The 25,792-nt window shown below is 42.0% G+C and overlaps 1 protein-coding gene across 1 annotated transcript in view; it reads right to left on the bottom strand.

Moving 5' to 3' along the window:
* The window catches only part of LOC129831349 (immunoglobulin kappa light chain-like), a 184,725-nt gene that overhangs the window by 13,928 nt on the left and 145,005 nt on the right, over positions 1 to 25,792 (bottom strand). The window lies entirely within an intron of this gene.

Below are 25,792 nucleotides of genomic sequence, written 5' to 3'. Positions count from 1 at the left end.
AGCACCACTATCCTGAACAGTCCCCAGGTTACAGTCCAGAGTGGCCGTCTCTCCTTTGCTCACCGTTACAACAGGAGGCTTCTGTGTCACCACAGTCACACCACTGACACCTGGGTAATAAGAAGATGACATGTAGTAAATAGAAACATACAGACTCATTAATAATAAAACAGGAAGTAAAACCTCCAGGAAGTCAGACTCCTTACATGTTAGAGCAGTGATGAGAGTGCAGTGTCCCCAGCATGTTGTCAGTGTGTGGTGTGAACGGCCCTTACTGTCCAGCTGAGAGATGAGTAGGGTTGGAGTGTGAGGAGAGGATAGGCTGCAGGACCCACCTATAAGGAGACAGACAGGGAGGAGCAGAGGGAGGGGCATCTACAGTTAACCTATCACCAAGCCAGGGAGGACCAGAAGGAGGGGCCTCTACATCTCACCCTATCAGCTTCTGTATGATGGAGTTTTAATCTATTTAAATTACTGTAACTATTCAACTATCAAAAATATATATATTTTATATTGGATAAACAAAAACCATATGGGATCATTTTGGTTACACTGAAAGGAGCAGTATTTTGTTTCATGTGAGTTATGTTGGTTAGTTTACTGAAATCAGCATGTCATAATATAGATAATAACATAATGATAATATTATCTGGACCTGATAGTGGGGTTCTGAACTAACAGTACATCACTAAATGACTGTTGATGTAATATGTCTCTACTGTAAACCAGGGGACTGACTATCATGGAGGTTATCTGATACACGGAGTCTTCTGTTAGGACTGAACCTTCTGGAATATCACTTTATCATTCATGCTTTGTGACAACTAGGTGTAATTGTTAATGACAACATTCTAGTAAATGTGTGAAGGGTTTTGTGTAAAACACAAGCATGGAATGTTCTCCTACTGCAGACACACTGGTTCAGGATGACTTGACATTCAGTTAGTGTCTATATTCAGAACATCTGAAAGCAGAAGTGAGTGTGTTTGGTGAGGAGGTTTTTGTCATGGTGTATATCACTGTGATACGTACTCTTTAACAGAGGCATCATATGTCTGACAGTAATACACTGCTGAGTCTGTCTCCTCCACAGTATTGATAATCAAACGATAATCTGATTCAGACTGATGATCAGATGTGAATTTAGGAGAGGAGAAACCAGAGCCATAGGTAGGAGCACTATTACCACGGTAGAACCTTAAGACGTACTGAGGAACTCCTCCTGGAACCTGTTTATACCAACGAGCAGCACTATCCTGAACAGTCCCCAGGTTACAGTCCAGAGAGGCTGTCTCTCCTTTCCTCACCGTTACAACAGGAGGCTTCTGTGTCACCACAGTCACACCACTGACACCTGGGAAATAAGAAGATGACATGTAGTAAAGAGAAACATACAGACTCATTATTAATAAAACAGGAAGTAAAACCTCCAGGAAGTCAGACTCCTTACATGTTAGAGCAGTGATGAGAGTGCAGAGTGTCCCCAGCATGTTGTCAGTGTGTGGTGTGAACGGCCCTTACTGTCCAGCTGAGAGATGAGTAGGGTTGGAGTGTGAGGAGAGGAGAGGCTGCAGGACCCACCTATAAGGACACATACAGGGAGGACCAGAGGGAGGGGCCTCTACAGTTAACCTATAACCAGCTACTCTCATAGTTGATTGACATGTCTGGGGGTTAACAGACTTCCACAGTTCTAATAATACTATTATAATTATTGATCTTTACTCTAAGCAAACTGACCTACAAGTCACTTTAAATGTGTCCCAACTATTTAAGTAAAGGGCCAGTATGATAAACTAACTCAAATTAGGATTATCCATAATCCATGGATTATCCATAATCCATGATGTTAATATTAATCACCACATATCCTCTGTCCTCCTCCATTAAATAATCCATGATGTTAATATTAATCACCACATATCCTCTACCCTCCTCCATTATATAATCCATGATGTTTATATTAATCACCACATATCCTCTACCCTCCTCCATTATATAATCCATGATGTTTATATTAATCACCACATATCCTCTACCCTCCTCCATTATATAATCCATAATGTTTATATTAATCACCACATATCCTCTACCCTCCTCCATTATATAATCCATGATGTTTATGTTAATCACCACATATCCTCTACCCTCCTCCATTATATAATCCATGATGTTTATATTAATCACCACATATCCTCTACCCTCCTCCATTATATAATCCATGATGTTTATATTAATCACTACATATCCTCTACCCTCCTCCATTATATAATCCATAATGTTTATATTAATCACCACATATCCTCTACCCTCCTCCATTATATAATCCATGATGTTTATATTAATCACTACATATCCTCTACCCTCCTCCATTATATAATCCATAATGTTTATATTAATCACCACATATCCTCTACCCTCCTCCATTATATAATCCATGATGTTTATATTAATCACCACATATCCTCTACCCTCCTCCATTATATAATCCATAATGTTTATATTAATCACCACATATCCTCTACCCTCCTCCATTATATAATCCATAATGTTTATATTAATCACCACATATCCTCTACCCTCCTCCATTATATAATCCATGATGTTTATATTAATCACCACATATCCTCTACCCTCCTCCATAATATAATCCATGATGTTTATATTTAATCGTTCACCACAGAGGTCCCCCCTCAGAGCAGGTCTAGAACAATGAGTATCTCAGTCCCCCCCAGAGCAGGTATATGAAGTGCCTGGGGATGCCAATATAGTGCACTACTTTTTACCAGAGCCCATTGTCCTTTATAGGGCCCTTGTCAAAAGTAGTGCACTGTTAAGGGAATAAAGTGCCATTTGGGACGTATTCTCAGTTTAAGTGTGTTTTATTCACTGCCCTAGCACACTCTGCCAACCCGGATGTCTTAGCCGTGTCTGAATCCTGGCTCAGGAAGACCACCAAAACCCCTGAAATGTCCATCCCTAACTATAATATTTTCCGACAAGATAGAATTGCCAAAGGGGGCGGTGTTGCAATCTACTGTAGAGATAGCCTGTAGAGTTCTGTATTACTATCCTGTTCTGTACCCAAACAATTTGAGCTTCTACTTCATCCACCTCTCCAGAATCAAGTCTCTCACCCTTGCCACTTGCTATAGACCACCCTCTGCCCCCCGCTTTGCCCTGGACTCCATATGTGAACTGATTGCCCCCCATCTATCTTCAGAGCTCGTGCTGTTAGGTGACCAAACTGGGACATGCTTAACACCCCGGCCATCCTACAATCTAAACTTGATGCCCTCAATCTCACACAAATTATCAATGAACCCACCAGGTATAACCCCAAATCCGTAAACATGGGCACCCTCATAGATATTATCCTAACCAATTTGCCCTCTAAATACACCGCTGCTGTTTTAAACCAAGAGCTCGGCGATCCTCTCTCCAGACCTGACTGCCCTTGACCAGCACAAAAACATCCTGTGGCGTTCTGCATTAGCATCGAATAGCCCCCGGGATATGCAACTTTTCAGGGAAGTTAGGAACCAATATACACAGGCAGTTAGGAAAGCTAAGGCTAGCTTTTTCAAGCAGAAATGTGCATCCTGTAGCACAAACTCAAAAAAGTTCTGGTACACTGTAAAGTCCATGGAGAATAAGAGCATCTCCTCCCAGCTGCCCACTGCACTGAGGCTAGGAAACACTGTCACCACCGATAAATCTTCTATAATTGAGAATTTCAATAAGCATTTTTCTACGGCTGGCCATGCTTTCCACCTGGCTACCCCTACTCCGGTCAACAGCCCTGCACTCCCCACAGCAACTCGCTCAAGCCTCCCCCATTTCTTTTTCACCCAAATCCAGATAGCTGATGTTCTGAAAGAGCTGCAAAATCTGGACCCGTACAAATCAGCCGGGCTAGACAATCTGGACCCTCACTTTCTAAAATTATCTGTCGAAATTGTTGCAACCCCTATTACTAGCCTGTTCAACCTCTCTTTCGTATCGTCTGAGATCCCCAACTGCTCTTAAATGCAAGTAAAACTAAATGCATGCTCTTCAACCGATCACTGCCCGCACCTGCCCGCACGTCAAGCATCACTACTCCGGATGGTTCTGACTTAGAATATGTGGACAACTACAAATACCGAGGTGTCTGGTTAGACTGTAAACTCTCCTTCCAAACTCACATCAAGCATCTCCAATCCAAAATTAAATCTAGAATCGGCTTCCTATTTCACAACAAAGCATCCTTCACTCATGCTGCCAAACATACCCTCGTAAAACATTGTAAGTCATTTATAAAATAGCCTCCAACACTCTACTCAACAAATTGGATGCACCCTCGTAAGTCATTTATAAAATAGCCTCCAACACTCTACTCAACAAATTGGATGCAGTCTATCACAGTGCCATCCATTTTGTCACCAAAGCCCCGTATACAACCCACCACTGCAACCTGTACACTCTCATTGGCTGGCCCTCGCTTCATATTCGTCGCCAAACCCACTGGCTCCAGGTCATCTACAAGTCTCTGCTAGGGAAAGCCCCGCCTTATCTCAGCTCACTGGTCACCATAGCAGCACCCATCCGTAGCACTCACTCCAGCAGGTATATCTCACTGGTCACCCCCTAAGCCAATTACTCCTTTGGTCGCCTTTCTTTCCAGTTCTCTCCTGCCAATGACTGGAACGAACTGCAAAAGTCACTGAAGCTGGAGACTCATATCTCCCTCACTAGCTTTAAGCACCAGCTGTCAGAGCAGCTCACAGATCACTGCACCTGTACATAGCCCATCTGTATACAGCCCATCCAGTCTACCTCATACCCATACTGTATTTATGTATTTATCTTGCTCCTTTGCACCCCAGTATCTCTACTTGCACATTCATCTTCTTCACATCTACCATTCCAGTGTTTAATTGCTATATTGTAATTACTTCACCACCATGGCCTATTTATTGCCTTAACTTACCTCATTTTACCTCATTTGCACTCACTGTATATAGACTTTTTTGTTTTCTTTTTCTACTGTATTATTGACTGTATGTTTTGTTTATTCCATGTGTAACTCTGTGTTGTTGTATGTGTCGAACTGCTGTGCTTTATCTTGGCCAGGTCGCAGTTGTAAATGAGAACTTCTCAACTAGCCTACCTGGTTAAATAAAGGTGAAATACATTTTAAAAAATAAAAAGGGAGCAACACATCACTGCCTGTAACTCAGTGTCAGATCGAGAACACGTCCCTGGTGAATAACTCTGATAACTAGAGACAGTAGACATGAAACCATCAGGTTTTTATGCGGTGGGACGGAAGGATGGCCCTGCGAGATTAGGTGGGACTGAAACCAGTGGTCTGACTGGCCCCAAACTGTGCCTGCTTTAATGTAGGTATATCCTGAGTCATTATTAGTGGCCCTATGTCCTCCTCTGGTGGACGTTGACAGAACTGCAGCCTCTATTCTGATCACGGATGCAGAATGTGAAACAAACTGTAGCATGACGCCGCGCTACACTGAGTGTACAAAACATTAAGAACACCTTCCTAATATTGAGTTGAATCTTACAAGGTCATATTTCTCACTTATGCTGAAAATGATGCTGATGTCAACATCTAATGTTAATAACAGAGAACACTTTTAAAAATCTAATGACAGCTTCAAACCCTCAACATTGGCCTTGCATTCAAATCAAATCAAACCCCATGGTTAGCAGATGTTAATGTGAGTGTAGCGAAATGCTTGTGCTTCTAGTTCCGACCGTGCAGTAATATCTAACAAGTAATCTAACAATTCACCAACAACTACCTTATACACACAAATGTAAAGGAATGAATAAGAATATGTACATATAAATATATGGATGAGCGATGGCCGTGCGGCATAGGCAAGATGCAGTAGATGGTACAGAATACAGTATATACATATGAGATGAGTAAAGTAGGATATGTAAACATAAAAGTGGAATTATTTAAAGTGACTAGTGATCCATGTATTAAAGTGGCCAATGATCCTAAGGTAAAATAGAGGCCGGTGTCATAGTCCAAAATATCTGGATGCTTCCTCAGTTTAGGATCTGTGTCATTCCAACAAAATGTGTCTATTAAAAAGTGTAACTTGGTCCAAAATAACTTTGATTTTGTCATAAATAGCACATATTCGCCTTCATAAACAACGTGTTTTCCCATTTCAAGAGGTTAAATAAAGAATTTGCCATAACAAAAGCCTGTTAAGTGTCAAATAAAGTAACAGAGTTGAGGATGTCTTCTTAAATAAGCCATGAATCCCCTTGTGGAAGCTTGTTGTGTGCAAAAAGGAGTGGCAATTGATTGCTTCACAAAAAATGTTTTATTGTTCCAACATTTCCATCCTATCTATCTATGAGTAACAAGATTGACGTAATGCTCCACCTGCTCAGTTTTCCACCAAATAACACCAGAAAATGGCCAAGAACCAGCTCACCTGCTTTTACGCTATGATTTGACTATTAGATGTTCAATGTTTCTTTGAAAAAAATATTTAAAAATGAATAGTTTCCCCGTATTAATTAAAGGTAGACTCAGCAAAATGATGTTGCCACGAGCAGCACCGGAGATATTGAGATGGGCGAGATGCAACACTTCACTCTCACACAGTAACACAAAGTATCTGCGCATGTGCACGGGTACGCTTCACACTGTGTACAGCGTAGTAGCCAGGTCATCAAAAGAGCGGAGAGGTTGAGCTTCGCGCTTCAACGCTCTTAGTTGTTGTGAGAATTGACTGACTACGCTGTTTACTTTCTGTATCTACATCATATCGCTGGTTTGAATACCAGAGCCGACAAGGTGGGGGGAAATCTGTCGCTGTGCCCTTGAACAAAGCACTTAAAACAAATTGCTCAATGGGCTCAGTATAATGGCGACCCTGGCCGTGATTCCACTCCCTGCGGGTGTCTCAGGGGAGTTGGGATTTGCAAAAAACACATTTCATTACACACTGTGTCTAACTGAACAAATATAAACATCCCCCAATTATTTATAACTGGCTGAGTAGAGACTATACTGAATACAAATGTCATCTAATTTAATGTACTGAACATTCGATCAATCAATCAAACATATTTTATGAAGACCTTTTTACATCAGCAGCTGTCACAAAGTGCTTTACACTTTGTGAAAACCCATAGAACAAGCAGACGCACATTGGGCAGGAAAACCTCTCCAGAAGGAAGGAACTTGGGAACGAACCTAGAGAGGAACCTAGAGAGGAAGCAGGCTCAGAGGGAGGAACCTAGAGAGGAGCCAGGCTCAGAAGGAGGAACCTAGAGAGGAACCAGGCTCATGTGTTTGGGCATCCTGTTCCTGGTTCTCACGGTTTATAGTGTGAAAATAGTTTTATAGTGTCTTTGAAGTTGTCATGATGTTTGATGTCTAGTGTCCTCTTTGGAATGGGGTGGGGGGACATTTCAAAGAATAAGCATTTCAAAGAGTAAGGCCGCCCCCTATTTTATTGCCCTCAGGGTTGTTGTCTATGAAACACGAATGTCCTGGGGTATTGGGCTTTGCAGACGCCTTATAAAGCCCCAGAACAATACATGCGTAAGACTGTACATGATAACCCCCGGAATATTAAAACAAAAATGACACCTATGCAAATTTTCGGTATGTTATGCGCGTCTTGTCATGAACCCAGTGACCAAAGTCTTGAGGAAGTTCTGTGTGAAGCTCCAGAATGTTTTAAAGGAGTTTTGGGTACGAGTGAGGGACATATGTCTTACATATTCCAGCCGGAGGATTCTACGGTAAAGATATTCACAGACAGTGGCCCCAAACCCCTTTATCAGGCAAAACCTGGGAGTTTTTCTCCTGCTCTGGGGATGAGAGAATGGCTAAAGATCAGGCTGGCGCTCTGTAAAATTGAACAGGCCCTGAGTGGTACAAATGTGCCCGGATATGCGTTGGAAGAACAGGTCTGCGGCCGCAGTGATCTGAAGGCCCTAAGAATCGCTTCAATGGCCTATAGCCCTGACAACAAAGTGACAATTTTAGCCTGTGAACTTTATGATGGTGCTAATGCTACAAAGTCTGTCAATTCTCCTGTATCTTCCAGAGCATGCAAAGATGTAAACTTTTTTATTCCTGTGTTTAGTTTTAAATGGTTGGATTATCCAATTTTCATAACACTTATGAATAAGCTGGACAGTCTCTTCCAAAATCGTGAACAGTTAAAGCGCTGGCCTCGGCTGTCCTTGAGACAGAGTCAAGACCTAAAGGCCCGACGTATTATCTACCCCTGGAGTGAAAACTTACGGAGTGTTGATGTACCTTGCAAGAGAGCCAGGCAGTTTGAGGGGGAATTGGACACGGATAATGGTGGTTGGCTACACCAGGCCCCTGGATCTGTAAGAAAGGCATCGTAAAATACCTTAATAATGTACGGCTATAAAATGTATGTACTAAATATTTTTGAATTAAATAAATGGTTTTAAAAGCCGAATCTCACCACGTCATGAACTCTCTCGTTTGTTCACTCTTAGCGCAGTCTGTCCCTGAGAAAAAACTTGCGGAAAAAGCCATGTGCTTGCGTGTGTGTGCGTGCGTGTGAGGTAGTGGATGTGTGTGTGTTTCAAAACAAAGAAAACGGGGCGGGGTGTGTGTTCATAAATGGCTATGCGGTTGCGCTCAAGGCTCTCTCGCTCTCTCTCTCTCTCTCTCTCTCTATGCAGGGGTCGTTTGAAACCAAGGTTTACAATATCATGGAAAACAGAGGCCTACCCCCCAACAAAAAGGTTGTCTGTGTCTTACGCATCCTAAACACAAAGGCCTTTCAAAACCTAATTTAGATCACCCCCACCCCCAGAGGATGTGGGGGCTAAAAAGTCAATCAGCCCAGCGATGACTAGACCGTCCCCCCAGCATCGAGGTGCTAGCCCCCCGGAGGTTGTAGAATATCAAAAGGGTCATAATGTTTAGACACCCCAATCACTTTGTTTGAACCAAATACCTTAGGAGTCAAATATACCTTGGGTATAGCCCGAAAAAACGTCAACCACAATGCTCTGTAAAATCATTCAGTACTTTCTCTAGTTAGGGGTACAAAAGCTATTGACAACAGGTCCACTGTTAGCCTCGTTTTAGCTCCGCTACAAACTTACCCTACAGCATCCCCCCTGAATAGTTATCGGACGGACCCGTTAAAAAGATCATCTGGGAAAACCTCCTAATGGATCTTTCTGAAGGTGAGTTCTTGAAATAAATATATATATATATATGCTGTATATTAGATTTGGCTGTTGTGGGGAATTGTTTGAACATTGTGTATGTTATAGAAATATTAAACATGCATTAGGGCCAGTATTCTTACCGTATAACATGTCAATATTAGCTAAAGGGATTATAGCTTTAATATTATCTAATGTTTTGTAGATTCTCAAACATTCACGCAGATTCTCAGAGGTATAACTGAGCTCGAACCGTCCGTTGGTTCTCCGGAACAAATTGCCTGCATCCAAACGCCGACCCATAATTGTAGACGTGAGTAAGGTCCAAGAATTCCATACATAAGAATATTTATACCTTAAAAACAAAAAAGTGTGGGCATCTTATATTAAAAGTTATTTTATGTGTTTACAGCGGACATACAGCCTAGAAGGATAACGGAAGCCATATGGACCCTGAACGGTTTCGGCGGAGCAGATGACTCCGATGCAATTCTACCATTCTCCCCGGATGTTTTTACAAACACGCCGAGAACAGATGCTTTAAACGGCCGGTCAACTCCCCAGGGACCGTCCAACGGTGCGCCCCATATTTCTAAACATCAACGTACAATTAGTGCGCAGATCCACAGTTCCGCTTCAACCCAACCCGAACAATACTACTGGGCCGGTATTCACGAGACAGCGCTCCAAGGACACGGTATGAATCAAATATATATATATATATTATTATATTATTTATACATTTTTATGCCGGAATATGTTAAAACAAGGACTAATACTGTTTTTTTTTTTTCAGGCTCCCCGCTACAGACCAGGCAGATGCGGTAATTCGTGTTGCCCAAAGACAAATTCCCTCGTTTTCAGCGCTTCTTCAGAACAGCCCTCGTCAAAAAAGCCGAGGTATTTAATTAATGTATTGTTAATATATAGGATTATATCTGAAATGTATTTGACATTTTTATCTAACATATTTTAGGGTTAATAACCTATTTTTGTATGTATTATTTTTATTTCAGACTCCTCCCCGGCGTATAAAGGCATCGAAGACCCTACACATCTAGAGCCCGAGGAGGATGCACAGACACCCATCAAGAAAACAGCGAAACCTGATGATTTCAAAGTTTTAAATGACATTTCCGAGGTAGACGATTTGATGTTCTGTGAAGCGGCCAACCTTCTTGAATCTGCCAATTCTGTGGGGGCAACAGCCGATTCTGAAATAGATCAAGCCAGGTTTTTCAAAGCTTTTACCCTGGGTTTAAAATCACGAAAGGCTTTACTACAAAGGCGTATGTGTATTCTACTAGAGCATCAATACCGTCAGGATATGTCATTCTGGCGTAGCGAGCTTCCCCGTATGTTAAACAACAATAGGGTTAAAACAAGTAAATACCGTCGTTAAAAAGCATATATGTAACACCTCTCACTCCATAATAACACAAGACACATCCTTAGTTAGCCAAATGGCGCCCCCTATAGACCTAAGCGAGACAATTGAAAACTTCTTAGCCCAGATCCCTCCAGAACTCCAAGCTATAATAAATCAAATGAATGATGCGGGGGTAACTGACATAATGACGATAGATGAAAACCTATTATCCCAGATTCCAGCCGAACTCATATAAATTATTACTCGTATGAATAAGTCAGGGCCTTCCGATGAAAACATGTTATCCCAGATTCCCGAAACAATCATATCTCTAATTACCCAGATGAACGAGAGCCCGAGGTTTAATTCTGCACCACATACACCTCTAAGCCTGCCGTTAACACCCATGTCCGAAGAGTCTGAAACACAATACGATGTTTTTGAACAGTTGGAAAATTGTCTAGCAAATCTGGAGGGGGACGGTCTTGATCGCAGTGTACGTGTTTTGTACCGAAATAAATTCAACAATACTGAGGTGCGACAGTTTTTCAATTTCACATGTGGTGCTCAGAATCTTGACTATGCTGCGTTTTACGTAATGATTATTGACACTTTGAATGAACTGCTAGATAGGGCTAGAGATTATGGCGAACCCCGGGATCTCTTACAGTTGGAAATTTGTGGAGACAGTCTGCATAGCAATGTATCACTTATTTTACAGAATGGTGAAGCAGATCTTGAACAATTTGTTGCCCTGCTAGAACGCCTTGTTCAGTCAAATTTAAACGTGCTAGCAGATAGGACCCTCAAACTTGTTGTGCAATTAATACGTCAACCCCTAGGTGGCGGGGGTCAGAGAAGGAAGCTCGATAGCCTAATGCAGTCAGAAATCATAAGCAATAAAAGGGCCTACCTCATAAACGTTCCCAATCCTGGTAATAAGCTATGCTTTGCCATAGGGCTGGCCCATTTACTCAGCCCTGGATGTACTGATCGAGCAGCGTTACAGAAAGCTCAAGAGCTCCAAACTGCTGTGGGTCTCGGTATACATGACGCTGTGGCTTTCTCAGACATAGTCAAATTTGAAAACTTTCTGAATATCAAGATTGTGGTTTTGTACCACAGTAGGGCTAATGACGCTCTCTTGAAATTCCAAAATATACAAGAACCACATCCTCAGACTATGTACTTTTATGTGCAAAATGAGCATTACTATGCCGTAACTAACATCACAGCGTTTTTAGGCGCACCATATGTGTGTCCAGCATGTCATACCGGCTACACCCGCATGGGGGGGCACTCGTGCCGTTATAACTGTTCAGTATGTCTGGATAAACATTGCCCTATGCAACCGCTAAACTTGACCCCCGGTGAGGATTGTCATAGGACCTGTCACTCGGTTTACTGTTACGAAAAACACAAAACTGAAACATGGCACCCCAAGGCCTGTAAATCTGTAAGCAGTTGTGACATTAACAAGAAATGTCCAAAATGTCATTGCAATTACAACCTTAAAATAGATAGCCCTAAACCACATGTTTGTGGAATTCTACATTGCCCAATCTGTAAAGGGCCTTTGAAAAGCAGAGACGCTGAAGTGGTTCAAGAAGTACCACACGAGTGTTACATTCAGCCCGTGGCTGAAGATGAACATACAGAAAAATATGTGTTTTATGATTTTGAGACAAATCAGCAATCAGGGGTTCACTTGCCTATTTTTGTATCTACCATGACTTTCAAGGGTGAAAAGTGGTCGGCCGAGGGACCCAATTGTGCCCGGCTCTTTCTAAAACATTTTAGAAAAGCCCAGTACAGAAACTTCACGTTTATAGCGAACAATGCTAGAGCCTATGACTCCTACCTTCTTCTGAACCCCTTAATACAGCAAGGCGTTGCACCCAGTGTCATAGCTCAAGGTAGTAAAATCTTATGTTTTGTTGACCCCGCCTTCAAACAGAGATACATTGACAGCTTAAGCTTCTTACCCATGAGATTGGCCTTGGGTTTTGAAAACTCTGTCAAAGGCTATTTCCCACACTTCTTCACATCTGAGGAGAATCTACATTATATAGGATCTTATCCCTCCCCCGAAATGTACGGGTGTGATCAAATGTCTCCCAAAGAGCGTGAGAGATTCATGACGTGGTACGAGACAGTAAGACATGGCAATTTTGATTTCCATAAAGAGATGGAATCATACTGTGACAATGACGTGGTTATACTGCGTGAAGGATGCCTCAGATTCAGAGAAGAGGTAATCAAAGATGCGGGCATTGACCCCTGGAGCTGTACAACTATTGCATCCGCGTGCATGAAAACCTATCGTACACACTATCTAACTCCAGCATCTATAGCTATCCCATCACCAGACAACTACCGAAGCCAATTCAAGGCATACTCTAGTGGTTCCATTCAATGGTTGGAGTACTTGGCCCAGGATAAAGATATTTTTATCCAACATGCTTTGAATCGGGGGGAGAAGTCATTTGGCTCTTACCATGTAGATGGATACACACAGATTGACGGGGTTGAGACAGTGTATGAGTACAACGGTTGTTTCTTCCACGGTTGTAAATTATGCTTTGTCCCCCAGGCCATGTGTGTCCTAACCCAAAAGACTTTTGGGGAAATGTACCAAGAGTTTCAAGACAAATTGAATTCTTTACAGGCTACTTACGGGTTAAAAGTTGTGGTTTTGTGGGAGCACGAATGGACAGCCCTCAAAAAGGCGGATCCTCATGTTCAGGCCTTCCTTACCCAATATGACCCTCCAGAGCCCCTGGAACCGCGACAGGCCTTGTTTGGAGGCCGGACCAATGCTTTGACATTGCGTTATGTAGCTCAACCAGACGAGACAATAGGATATGTAGATTTTACATCCCTTTATCCACATGTAATGAGTTCCTCATGCTATCCTATAGGGCATCCGGAAATTATTCACCGCGACTTTGACGTACCTCAAAATTATTTTGGTTTAATCAAAGCGACTGTCTACCCGCCTAGGGGCCTTTTTATACCTGTGTTGCCTTACAAGGGACCTAAAGGAAAACTTTTCTTTCCCCTTTGTCGCACATGCAGTGAAAACAACAACCAGGAAAACCCTTGTGATCACTCAGATCAAGAAAGAGCCCTGACAGGTGTATGGGTCACAGTTGAATTCTCTAAGGCTCTAGAGAAGGGGTATCGTGTGGCCAAAATCTTTGAAGTGTGGAACTTTTCCAGGAAATCAGACACACTTTTTAAAGAGTACATCAAGACCTTCTTGAGATGCAAGCAGATGGCTTCAGGCTATCCTGCATCGGTCACAGATCAAGAGAGCAAAGACAAGTACATTCAAGACTACCATGACAGAGAAGGCATACTTCTTGACCCTGACAGAATAGAGGTCAACAAAACCAAAAGAAATGTGTCGAAATTGTACTTGAACTCCCTTTGGGGGAAATTAGCTCAGAGATGCAATATGCTAACAACTTCGATCATTAAAGACCCCGAAGAATTTTTGGAATTTGTTTTTTCGGACCAATACGAAATTTCACATTTTTCATTCTTGAGTCAAGACATTGCATTGGTGCAATGGCGGCGCCACAAAAAGTGGGTTCTACCCCCGGGTAATGTAAATGTGTTTCTTGCAGCATTTACCACAGCCTATGGCCGACTTGAACTGTACACCCTCATGGAACAGCTTCAGAGGCGGGTTCTTTACCACGACACAGACTCTGTGGTCTATGTAAGCAAACAGGGGGATTGGAACCCCCCACTTAGCAACTATCTTGGGGGTTTAACGAGTGAACTCGAAGAGGGTGACCATATTACAGAATGGTCCTCATGTGGCCCCAAAAGCTATGCTTTTAGGACTAAAGCCAATCACGTGGTGTTGAAAGCCAAAGGCGTGACTCAAAACTACGAAAATGCCCCGCGTGTAAACTTGGAATCAATCACGCGCTTGGTCGAGGGGTTCGTAAATGACAGGAATAGTGACTTGGAGATTTTGAGCTCCTACAAAAAAATAGTGAGGGATAAAAAGGGTTTCCATCTAAGAAACGCCCCACTCACTAAAAGATTCAGGGTAGTCTATGACAAGAGACAGCTAATGCCTGACGGTACCACATTGCCCTTTGGCTACTGACTTATGCTACAAGCCCCAGTGTGTCTTAAAGCTTAAGATATAATGACGGCTGTCGAGGATTTTGACCCACGTTTAAAACTGCCCTTTTCGGCCTTAATTGCAGGCCCCTCAAACAGTGGTAAAACTTTTTTTGTAAAAAGTATTTTCGAGAATTCTGAACATGTGTTATCTCAAAAGCCTGACAATATTGTATGGTGTTATTCCTGTTACCAACCTCTGTATGGTGAATTATTGAAGACAATAAAAATCAAGTTTGTTGAAGGAATACCCGAATCTCTGTCTGATGATGAACTTCTCCCACCACATAAAAACAATCTGCTGGTTTTGGACGATATGCTATTTGCTGGTAGCAAACACCCCGAAATTGCACGAGCTTTTACCCAATATACTCATCATAGAAACCTGTCCGTGCTTTACTTGGTCCAGAATGTGTTTCACCAAGGTAAAAATAGCCGTACCATTAGCTTGAACGCCAACTACATGGTATTGTTTAAAAATCCTAGAGACAAACTGCAAATTAGCACTCTAGCTCAGCAGATGTACCCTGGAAGGAAATCATACTTTATGGAGAGCTATGAGGACGCTACCAAAATAGCCATTTTCTTATTTAATCGTGGATTTAAAAGCAAATACTCCAGAACACCTTAGGCTACGTACAGGTCTGTTTCCGTGGGAGTGGCCTGCTGCATACATTCCTAAAAAGTAAACGCTATGTCTCTGCGTTTAAAAAGAAACCTGCCCCTCTTGAGAAGGCTAGTTGGGTCTACAGCTAAAGAACGGAAGGCCATCTTGGGTCGCTGTTCTTCAGATCTCATATTAGCCCTATGTGAGATTGCTTTGAATCTTCTCAAAGGACGCATTCCACTCACCCTGAACCAACTGAAAAAATTAAAGAGACAAAAGACCTCGATCAAACTCTTTGCCAATAAAAGGGCCAGTCTTCAAAAGAAAAGACATAGCATACAACAGTCTGGGGGTTTTCTGCTGCCTTTACTAAGTATAGCCGTGCCCTTCATCACCAGCCTTATTGCGGCCCGACGTGGGGGTTGAACACCGGTTGTGATGGCCAATAAAATGTACTTGGTGCCCCAACAAGAGTTGGATAGACTTAAAAAACAAATGCAGGGTCCTGAAAATATCAGACAAACAGCGGAAAATGATTTGGATACGGCCATGAAGGATATTTTGAACCGAAAAGGATTGAACCCCTATGATAAGATTAAAAAATACACAAACCTAATGCAAAGGTATTTGACTCTGGTAAAACAAGGGGAGAGAGAGACTAACCATTTAACCCTTTCCCTACCGGACCCTTTAACTTCTTGAGCCTATGGGGGCGCCATTTCGACTTTGTAAAAATGAGTTCCCAAATTAAACTGCCTCGAACTCAATTCTTGCTCGTACAATATGCATATTATTATTACTATTGGATAGAAAACACTCTCTAGTTTCTAAAACCGTTTGAATTATTTCTCTGAGTGAAACAGAACTCATTCTGCAGCACATTTCCTGTCAGGGAGTGAGATTTCAGAAATCGAGGTCCCTGTTCTGAGGTCAGTTTATAAGTCCCCATGTAAGCCATCGGGCTACATGCACTGCATACGTCTTCCTCTAGATGTCAGTAAGCGGGGAGAATTTGAATGGAGTGGATTGCGCAATCTGGGACCCTATATAAGACCGTGGAACGGAAGTACCGTCCTTTTCAACGGTGCGCCTGGCGCAAGAAGACATCACAATGGCGTCCTGCAAACGCTTTCGTTTTAGTAGTTCTTTTAGTAGTCATGTTTTTATTCGTTATAGGTGTTAAAGACATCATAAGGTAGTTAATTTAAACCGACTTATAGCAGTTTATAGCAGTTTATTGCGATTTTCTGGGATTTCTTTGTCATGCGCTTTCACGAGTTGGACACCTCTCCAGTGGGTGGCTATCGTTATCTGCTATTTCGACAGGAGAAGAGGACATCTTTCAACCCAAAGACGATTGTTCTGGAGAAAGGACACCTTGCCCAAGATTCTGATGGAAGCTCAGCTAATAGTAAGCAGTCTTTATGCTGTTAATTCGTACTTATGTTGACAAATGTCAAATAATAATTCCGCCATGAATTTCGGTGTGTCTCGCTTTAGCGCACGCTGTATGCTTGAAGTAACGTTAATTTTAAAAATGTAACCCAGCGATTGCATTAAGAACTAATTTGTCTTTCAATTGCTGTCCAACCTGTATTTTTTTAGTCAAGTTTATGAATAGTTTTCGATTAGAATAGGTGCCTCTCCAAGATGGCGCCGGACAGATTGCTTGACGTTTTGGCCACTAATCATATTGTATAACCACGATTTGTGCCGCTAAATATGCACATTTTCGAACAAACTCTATATGCATTGTGTAATATGATGTTATAGGACTGTCATCTGAAGAATTCTGAGAAGGTTAGTGAAAAAATTAATATATTTTGGTGGTTTATACGTTATCGCTATTTTTGCCTTGAATCAATGCTGTTGTGATGTTTGCTACTGTGGTAAGCTAATATAACGCTATATTGTGTTTTCGCTGTAAAACACTTAGAAAATCTGAAATATTGGCTGGATTCACAAGATCTGTGTCTTTCATCTGCTGTACGCTGTGTATTTTTAAGAAATGTTTTATGATGAGTAATTAGGTAATACACGATGGTCTCTGTAGTTATTCTAGTCGCTTTGGTGAGAGTTGTGATGGTGGCTGCAATGGTAAACTATGATTTATACCTGAAATATGCACATTTTTCTAACAAAACATATGCTATACAATAAATATGTTATCAGACTGTCATCTGATGAAGTTGTTTCTTGGTTAGTGGCTATTTATATCTTTATTTGGTCAAATTTGTGATAGCTACTGATGGAGTAAAAAAATTGTGGAGTAAAAAAGTGGTGTCTTTTGCTAACGTGGTTAGCTAATAGATTTACATATTGTGTCTTCCCTGTAAAACATTTTAAAAATCAGAAGTGATGGCTGGATTCACAAGATGTGTAGCTTTCATTTGGTGTCTTGGACTTGTGATTTCATGAACATTTTATTATATGATATCCCTGTGGCTTTAGGCTAGGCTATGCTAGTCAGCTTTTTTGATGGGGGGGATCCCGGATCCGGGTTTGGGAGGTGTTAGAGGTTAACAGATGTCGAACCTAGCGATAGCCATGCCCCTGTAAGGCCTGTACCTGCGATCTTACCTATTGAAGATCATATGTCTGTTGAAGCTCAAATGCCATTTGAAGATAAAGTTATGCATGACCTACTGACACATGTTCCGTTACGTAACAGGAAGAATGTTAAATACATTATGAACAAGATAAAAGACTCAAAGGGGATAGCTGCTTGGAATGACTCTGGAGAGTTTATCCTTCAGGGCTCTGTTGTCAGGTGTTCACATATGCTTGACTTGCTTAAAAGTACCACGGCTGCCCACAAGGTTGCTGATGACAGAAGGCCTCCCGGCTGGCGTCAGTTTCTTAAGGCCCTGGCAATCCTCAACATTCCCCTCTCGGGTGTACCCAACCATAAGCTTCGTCAACAGATTCAAGCTTTAAAACAAAAACCTTCAACGAGATACAGCACCCCTAAAGATGCCCCAACGACCCCGCCCCCCTATGAAAGGGATGATGATAACTCATTTACTCCCCTGAACGTCTCAGGACCTTTTCCTAATCCCGATCTCTTGGGGTGGTTAGACTTTTGAAAATGATTTTTGAATGACTATGATTAAATTCAATACATTTTTATTTGAAAAATAAGCAATTTAACATTTGTGGCATTCTTGAAACATATGACGTGAGCATACGCCTTGATTACACGGTCTTAAAGGAAACACATTTGAACACTTTTGATATTTTCTAACAAAACAAGATACCAGGGTATCATTACTTCTTAAATCATCCTTATAAAGAGACATAACATCTTCAAAAGAAACTCCCCGGGCTCTTTGGCACAGGTAGAATACACAGTGTTGACCGCATGTAGTGGAAAGGTTATCTTGCACTTGTTTGATGCTGTAGTAGATCTTTGAACCGTTTAAGGTCAAAAAATCTTTAATAGATTTAGGGAAATGTGAAAAACCGGAGGGAAAGCCATAGGAATCAAAAAAAAGTTGAGATTTTTTCTTCCACCTTCCTCTTCTAAGGTCAATGTTCACCAGGCATGTGTTTAGGATGGGTATTGACAATAAACATGGCCGGCCTCTCAGGCCATTTCTCAATAGGTAATTCATCACAAGCCAACACTCCACAAAATTGTTTTCCAATCAAGCGGCTCATGAGCCCGTCCAACTCTTGGGTATTCATGTCTTTGCTCAAAGGTCCTTAATAATAATCCACTAAGACCTGTCTTCGGGCATTCACTTCCAAGATTGAATCAGAGCATGCGTAAACAATCATGCTAACTGTACAGGCTAAAGGTGTACGGAAACGCACTTCAAGCCTGAGGTTACCTTGGGACAACACAGACAGATTTCCTGAGGTGTCATCGTCAGGTGATAAATTGAAAGCATACAATGTGTAACCCTCTGCAAAATCATTTCTGTCTATAGGTAAAGAGAGATCTTTTAGATGTCGCCCTGTAGCCAGGAATAGATTGTAAAATTCTCGCACAGATATGTTGTTATTAAATTGTGGTTGGAAAGCCTTAGCAGGAACCTGACGTCCGTCCTGACAGAGAGCTACATACTCTGCATTGAAGTGTTGAAAATTAAAGTTTTTTTAAACTAAACTGCCCGTATTAGAGGCGTGATCAACCAGACCTATAACCACATATCTAGGTAAAGGGCCTAGAAATAGGTTTTCTTGACTGCAGATTCTACTGCCCACAGGTATGCTAAAGGTTTTCATGGTAATTCTTTGGAGAGGGTAAAGGGCATTTCCTTTCATCAAAGCATGTGAGTGACACAGACGTACTGCCGGAGATACAGACACTTTTTTAATAAAAAGGGTGGCCCCCAACACTTTCAAACTAAAATCCCCGTCTTGGGGGGACATCAGGCAAAACTCATCCTTGGCCCTGGTTAATTTTAATCTTAAATCAACCGAATTTAAGAGTAACTGTTCTTGAAAGAAAATGTCAGAGTGTATAGGGCCTAGCAAATGAAACTCTCGAGATTCGTTGCAGTAGCGAGCGCGTGCCGCCAGTCCTTTGTTTGCACCTGTAGAAGGGTCTGTCGATTCCATAGAGGCTCCTGCAGTATCCTTGCTAAACAGCCCGGCGCTAAATTGTGTTTTGAGAGTGTCTTCGGAGTAGTTTAGTAAACACTCCATGATGGCTCTATAAGGGTATGTGGCGTTGCTTTGACTGATTAGGCATTCACCCAAAGTCACGTCCACTTGGGAGAAGATGGTGGCCAAGGGGTAATTAATGAGACTCACTTTGGCATCGCCTGCAATATTTGTGCCATCTCTTTTGGTCACTTTTAGACGCAAATGCACCAAGGTGTTGTTGAGGTCCAGATAGTTGTCACCGTGGCCTGGTATGAAAAATTCGATAGGCCCGTTATCGGTAATAGCCGAGAGGGGGGCTATCTCCACATAACTGGACCTATCTATTGAATGCTGCGTTAACGGTGCCGTGAAAAGATCGAGTTCTGTCTTTATAGCTTCAGAGGACATTCGGTGTAAAAGAGCCATGTCAATTATTCTTTTAGAAAATACTTCCGAGTATTCTTTTTGTCGTTTTTGGTCCAGACCTCCTCCCTTTACCCCGTCTTTGACTCACTGAGGTTCTTTTAACAGTTAACCTCCGATTTTTAGGTGCCTGCCTGCGCCTTAAACCTGGGGGTCTCTTTTTTGGTCTTCGAGACAATATCATAAGCCCCGAGCCTTCTTGATGCTCCACATCTGGTGACGCCCTTCGGGTCATAGCATTGGCTACAACCTCACTTACTATATTTTTAGCCGCTGATTTTAAATGTGGTTTGGCTATGCTGAAGCCTCTCTTCATAAACGGTAAAACCATCCTGAAGAGGTTACGGAATATACCGCCTATCCCCGAACCATACATGGTCGGTGATCCATAATAGCCTGGTAGTCCATTACCAACTTGATCCACATAGTATGAAACATAACGGTTAGGGTCGAGATGATGGTGCTCCATAACCCTTTATTTGTATTATGTTTATAAATATAATACAAATATTATATATGTAGAGAGGTTTTGGTGGGTCTAAAATGTAGTTTTACAATCGTTTTACCATAAGTAAATTCAATGTTTTCGTTCTGATCCGTTTTAAGCTCAACCAGAATGTTTTCAATATATTTCTTGCTGACATGTACGTAGTGCGGCTTGGCATAATTGACAGTGACGATGTCCCCATCCTTTCCGTCTATATGAACTGTTCTCAGGAGGGGCACACATGTGTCTCCGACCCTTTGATAGGTTATGATGTCGGTATACACAAATATGTTGTAAAATCCTGCATGTATATCCGCAGGGAATGGGAATAATTTATCGTTCACATACGTCCATTTATTGGGACCCATCCCCAACATGTAGGCTAAATTACCGCTGGTCTTTATACCCCCGTTAGCAGGCCCTGAGATTTGTATCCTTTTATGGATAGGGTTGTAGAATAGGAATATTTCCATCTTGTTCAGGGTTAGGTGTTCATTCAACTCTGAGACGATCCTGTCGACGGTTCTACAGAAACCTTTTTTAAGCTTAATAAATTTCGCAGGTTCCGATAACTTTTTGCAATAAAAATCACGGTCCTTATCTTTGATATTATACCAACTATGGGGGTATGTAATCTCGCTGAGACCTACTTCCCAAGCCTCTGATATTCTATAGGCTTTGGAAAATTGATTGTATAATTCGAACTCTGATTATTACGATATATATGTGCAGACGCATTACTGGGGAGAGTCAGGTAGAAGCCGCTGTGTTCCATGATGCACTCCTATGTACACGAGAATGATGACCTAGTTATCATGCATTAGGGTTTAAGTTAACCCCCGTGGCCTCCACCACATCGTGCTCCAAAACCCAACTGTTGAACTTTTGGGGCCAGTTTTTCCAGCGGACCAGCAACCATTTTTTACCCTTTTCTCTCTTCTGATCTAGAATCTCCTCCACGTGAAAGACTTTGTCTTTACCCAACTGGACCTTCTGTAATTCCTTCTCATAAAAAGATCCCTCTATAAGCTCCCCGTCATAATCTTTTAACTTGTAGACCGGGGGTATGCGTGGCAGACATTCTGTAACGGTAAACAACTCAGCGCTGTAACCTTGCTCATATTTTTTGTCGAAAACACCCCTCAACTTCGATATACGCACCAAGTCACCCACGATGAATTTAAAAGTAATTTTTTTCTTACGGCGAAGGGGGAACAAACCATACAGATTTTTAAAGACTTGAAAAGAGTTTTCAGAAGAGACCTCCGAGGGCTTCATACGTATACTCTTATGGTAGCTGTTCTTGTAACCCTTTACTAAATCCTGAACTATATCGATATATCTATGGTTGTTGTGAGCTGTAAAATATCTCCACATCCGCTCCTTCAGAGTTCTGTTAAAGCGTTCAACAACTGAAGCTTTCAAATCAGAGCCTGTAGCAAAATGTACTATATTATGCTTCTTCATGAGCTTCTGAAATGTATTATTAAAAAATTATTTTCCGCCATCAGTCTGCACTTTCTTGGGTGCGCCTCCTGCCTTCAAGATCGAGTCAAAGGCCCGGGTCACCTCTGCCCCGCTCTTATTTTTTAAGACCCTTACAAAGGCTAATTTAGAGAAAATATCTATAACCGTTAGCATGTAGCGATTTCCATCATTTTTATCGGCAAGGGCCTGCATGTCACATAGATCCGCCTGAAATTGGGACAAGGGATGTGTAGAGAAAACTCTATTTCTTGGAAATTGTTTTCTTACAGGTTTATGGAGAGTATACGCATCCTGCTCTGATAACCACTCATTCACTTTAGCATCGCTTAACAGGCTACCTGTTTCTTCGGCTATAGCTCTCTGTAAACGCTCTTTACCCCCATAAGACCCAGGGTTAGCGGGATTATAATAAATGTTTTTCAACAGCTGCTCAGCCATCCTTCTTGCCTCTCTGAGGGACAATAACGTTAATGAGCCACTTTCAAATAACGACAACATTTCAGTTTGAGAATTTTTATTTTTTTAAGAATGCACCAAGTATTACGTATACAGCCAATTCAGGATTTGTTGCAAGATACACGTCCCAGTTTTCTCAACAATCACAGCATGCAACACCCTATATATTGGGTTAGATTTACAGGTTTGTGTCGCTGAATTTTTAAAACACACACGTCTGATATATAAGCATATAAACAACAAATATGATACACATTCACATTAAATGGTGGTTCAAACATATAATGTAAAATCTTAGACAAAGTTATTTCTAGTTCTTCAGAATCATCAACAATCCTTGATACCATTTGTGTCCATTGCAAACTCTCGCCCGTATGTCGTACATGATTCATGACTTGCTCCATTTTTAGCACACGCTCTACAATAACCCCTGTATTGGTGGTCGTGTAGAACTTTACATTGTTCACATTATTTTCAATAATTTGATGCATAACATTTGTAAGGTCTCTCAAAATAAAAAATGTATTTATTCGCTCCAACATCGTAGACACATAGTTACCCATAGCTTTACGTCTAAATAACAAAATGTCACTCGGTCTCTTGGGATTTATTGAGCCAGAAAAGCATCACATCAGCCACCACAGCTTTCCTGTATTTGTTGTCGTCCACCAGGTTGTGTCGGATTTCTTTGAGTTTCTCATGGATGAAGATTGCCTCCTTCAGTTCATGTAGGAAGGCCTCGGTTACCCCGTAAACTCTAGGGATAGACGGCACAAGACCCATAGACTCCAGGGCGATGACCAGCGCTGGTATAAACCTGCAGAACCACAGTCTTTTCACCAGCTCCTCAAAATGATTGAAAAAGTAATATCTAGGAGGGTCGTATAGGCAAGGATGACGACGCTGGCTGGGATGATTGATCTCACAGCCGATGCATTTTTCTCGTATATATTCTCCAATCACAACGTCTAAAAGTGTAGCTACAGAGGCCTTGATGGTATCCACAAAAATAGTACTGGCCACCCCATCAAACACATCCTCAGGCTGTGTAAATGTAGGTGGTGTCTCGGGTCTTGCCAGGGGGGAGTAGAGTGTAGGGCTGCGAGGCATAGAGTCCTTAGTGTCGGTCCCCCATGACGTAGCTGAGTCCTCGTAGGTGGTATGGATATCCATGGTATATGATGAAATGAAGAACTGGCTGCTTTTTTCCTTTTATTGTAGAACCAGGCCTTTGGGTATCTGGGTGTGGTTAACCGAGGCCGCGTACTTAGTTTTCTTCTGAAGCGGTACCTTCTTGAGACTCTTTTGAAGCGTAATCTTCACGATTCGTATATATTATGCACTTCTTTAAATGAACAAGGCTCTGCCGCTGTAGGCTCTGTACAAAGAGAGCATCCAACACCTGCAACATGTTCAATTCCATTACATCCCAACTTTTAAAAGGAATAAGCATACGTAGCCTGGAATCACCAGTCAGGCCACCCTCCCGGATGTTTTGGTTGCGGATTTCCTCGGTGCCGATATAGAACTCCACGCAGCCGCACGGACGTCCATTCTGTCTTTGTATTTTCACCCTGTGAAATATTCTTCCTGAGGAGTCAGGGGTACCTTCCCAACGGGTCTCGTAGCCCGTGAACACACTATACCCCTTGGTGATAAGGCCCAGTTCAGGACACACAACCTTGCGAAAAACCGACCAGTCTTCAACACCATAATCCACTCCTACAGTCTGGTCTGTATATTCTTCTCCTTCAGCTACCGTATAGAGGGTCACTCTACAGGCCAGGTAATCAAACCGATACCCCCACAGCTGTCCATTAGACATCAACACTTGATCTTTCAGCGCATTTGCGGGAGGTATTTGGGTTCTATACACATTTAAAAAACGCTTTTTTGGCGCATCATTTATTTCGGGTTGATACTTTGCCCTTGCTCTATGGACCACCCGAGGGCCAGCTTCGGTTGTTACAGTCATCACAGCTTTGTCACTGATCACAAAATCCATGGTTATTTTTAAGATCTTGTACAGTCTTAAACATGTATTGTTCTGGGGCTTTATAAGGCGTCTGCAAAGCCCAATACCCCAGGACATTCGTGTTTCATAGACAACAACCCCGGAGGGCTATAAAATAGGCCTTACTCTTTGAAATGTTCATTAACCCCCAACCCGTTCCAAACAGGACACTAGACATCAAACATCATGACCACTTCAAAGACATCATAAAACTCTTTTCACACTCTAAGCCGTGAGAAACAGGAACAGGATGACCATACACATGGTCACTTCCTAAACCCCGTCCCCCCAAACCACCAGGATGTCCTGACCGGAAGCCCAAATATGGGCATGCACACGTCAGCAGGACATAGGGTCATAAATCAACATTTTGATGTGTGACATCTACTTTATTCTCTCTTCCCTCTCTCTACTGAGAGGACAGGAACTGAAACATCCCATTTAGACAGAGCTTCAATCTCTCTACTGAGAGGACAGGAACTGAAACATCCCATTCAGACAGAGCTTCACTCTCTCTACTGAGAGGACAGGAACTGAAACATCCATTCAGACAGAGCTTCACTCTCTCTACTGAGAGGACAGGAACTGAAACATCCCATTCAGACAGAGCTTCACTCTCTCTACAAACATCTCAGGCTCTTCTAGAGTTCCTCTCTATGAAGTAACAGTATATAGTATAGCATCATATTCTGTTGTTGGTGTCTGGTCCTTTTGAATCCATCAGTTAAAGCAATATCCATATGATGCAGTTTTGACCTGATGGTGATGATGATGATGATGGTGATGGTGATGATGATGATGATCACAACAAGAGAAACAACATCAGTTTCCTTTCAGACAATGTCTTCTTATAATCTTTTTGACATGTAGGAATGAATGGTTCCTCCATTTCCAGATCTCCCATTGTGACATGTATATATTGTTATAATAATCACTGACCAACTGATGTTTCTTAGAGTTCCCCCCTCTGACACGCATGAAGCAGAAGTGAGTGTATTTGGTGAGGAGGTT

Source organism: Salvelinus fontinalis, chromosome 2 (assembly GCF_029448725.1).
Source record: "Salvelinus fontinalis isolate EN_2023a chromosome 2, ASM2944872v1, whole genome shotgun sequence".
Lineage (NCBI taxonomy): Eukaryota > Metazoa > Chordata > Actinopteri > Salmoniformes > Salmonidae > Salvelinus > Salvelinus fontinalis.
The sequence above is the reverse complement of the archived record's forward strand: the minus strand, read 5'-3'. Positions and strand labels throughout refer to the sequence as shown.